This window comes from Eriocheir sinensis, chromosome 7 (genome assembly GCF_024679095.1).
Source record: "Eriocheir sinensis breed Jianghai 21 chromosome 7, ASM2467909v1, whole genome shotgun sequence".
NCBI lineage: Eukaryota > Metazoa > Arthropoda > Malacostraca > Decapoda > Varunidae > Eriocheir > Eriocheir sinensis.
The window spans coordinates 1,675,597-1,678,096 of NC_066515.1; positions in this window are offsets into that span (position 1 = coordinate 1,675,597).

Sequence of the window (2,500 nt, forward strand, 5' to 3'; positions counted from 1 at the left end):
TCCTATCCCCTCTATCATTTTTCCTCGTCTTTTTCCTTTTTCTTTTCTGCTCCCTCTTCGAAAAAATGATCTAATTCCTAAAAAATGAAAAGATTGTGTGATTTTCCATTCTTTTCATTCTTTTCTCAATCTTTTCCCTTCTTTTCCTATCCCCTCTATTATTTTTCCTCGTCTTTTTCCTTTTTCTTTTCTGTTCCCTCTTCGAAAAACTTATCTAATTCCCAAAAATGAAAAGATTGTGTGATTTTCCATTTATTTCATTCTTTTCTCAATCTTTTCCCTTCTTTTCCTATCCCCTCTATCATTTTTCCTCGTCTTTTTCCTTTTTCTTTTCTGTTCCCTCTTCGAAAAAAATACCCAATTCCTAAAAAATGAAAAGATTGTGTGATTTTTCCATTCTTTTCATTCTTTTCACAATCTTTTCCTTCTTTTCCTATCCCCTCTATTATTTTTCCTCGTCTTTTCCCTTTTTCTTTTTGTTCCCTCTTCGAAAAAATGATCCAATTCCTAAAAAATGAAAAGATTGTGTGATTTTTCCATTCTTTTCATTCTTTTCACAATCTTTTCCTTCTTTTCCTATCCCCTCTATTATTTTTCCTCGTCTTTTTCCTTTTTCTTTTCTGTTCCCTCTTCGAAAAAGTTATCCAATTCCTAAAAAATGAAAAGATTGTATGATTTTTCCATCTTTTCATTCTTTTCTCAATCTTTTCCTTCGTTTCCTATCCCCTCTATCATTTTTCCTCGTCTTTTCCTTTTTCTTTTCTGTTCCCTCTTCGAAAAACTTATCTAATTCCCAAAAATGAAAAGATTGTGATTTTCCATTCTTTTCATTCTTTTCTCAATCTTTTTCCTCGTTTCTTATCCCCTCTTTCACTTTCCTTCGTGTTTTTCTTTTCCTTCAATCTTCGAAAAAGTTATCTAATTCCTGAAAAATGAAAAGATTGTATGATTTTCCATTTTTTTCATTCTTTTCTCAATCTTTTCCCTTCTTTTCCTATCCCCTCTATCATTTTTCCTCGTCTTTTTCCTACTTCTTCTTTGTTCCCTCTCCGAAAAACTTATCCAATTCTTAAAAAATGAAAAGATTGTGTGATTTTCCATTCTTTTCATTCTTTTCTCAATCTTTTCCTTCTTTTCCTATCCCCTCTATCATTTTTCCTCGTCTTTTTCCTACTTCTTCTTTGTTCCCTCTCCGAAAAACTTATCCAATTCTTAAAAAATGAAAAGATTGTGTGATTTTTCCATTCTTTTCATTCTTTTCTCAATCTTTTCCTTCGTTTCCTATCCCCTCTATCACTTTCCTTCGTGTTTTTCTTTTCCTTCAATCTTCGAAAAAGTTATCCAATTCCTAAAAAATGAAAAGATTGTGAGATTTTTCCATTCTTTTCATTCTTTTCTCAATCTTTTCCCTTCTTTTCCTATCCCCTCTATCACTTTTCCTCGTGTTTTCTTTTCCTTTAATCTTCGAAAAAAATGATCCAATTCCTAAAAAAATGAAAAGATTGTATGATTTTTCCATTCTTTTCATTCTTTTCTCAATCTTTTCCCTCGTTTCCTATCCCCTCTTTATCACATTTCTTCTTGTTTTCCATTTTCTTTTCTTCTACTCTTCGTCTCATCAACTCTCTTCCTCTTACTGACAGCCGCCCTTTGAATTCCGCCGTCGGGTTGAATTTCTCCTTCTAGCTATAACTGGTAACTTCCTGGTGACTGCTCTTATGAATTTGCTAACCGCTTGCCTCCCTCCCTCCTACGCCCCCGCTGCGCACTCTCGAAAGTTCACTCTTGCTAAGTAATCCCTGTGCTGTCCCAATCCCTGATGCAAGAGTTAATCAGCATCTTCAATCTCTCATCGGTGCAAGTGTTAACCAGTATCTTCATTCTTTCATCCCTGTGCTGTCCCAATCCCTGATGCAAGAGTTAATCAGCATCTTCATTCTCTCATCGGTGCAAGTGTTAACCGGTATCTTCACTCTTTCATCCCTGTGCTGTCCCAATCCCTGATGCAAGAGTTAATCAGCATCTTCATTCTCTCATCGGTGCAAGTGTTAACCAGTATCTTCATTCTTTCATTCCTGTGCTGTCCCAATCCCTGATGCAAGAGTTCATCAGCATCTTCATTCTCTCATCGGTGCAAGTGTTAACCGGTATCTTCATTCTTTCATCCCTGTGCTGTCCCAATCCCTGATGCAAGAGTTAATCAGCATCTTCAATCTCTCATCGGTGCAAGTGTTAACCAGTATCTTCATTCTTTCATCCCTGTGCTGTCCCAATCCCTTATGCAAGAGTTAACCATCATCTCCACTCTTTCATCCCTGTGCTGTCCAAATCCCTTATGCAAGAGTTAACCAGCATCTTCACTCTTTCATCCCTGTGCTGTCCAAATCCCTTATGCAAGAGTTAACCAGCATCTTCACTCTTTCATCCCTGTGCTGTCCAAATCCCTTATGCACGAGTTAACCAGCATCTTCACTCTTTCATCCCTGTACTGTCCAAATCC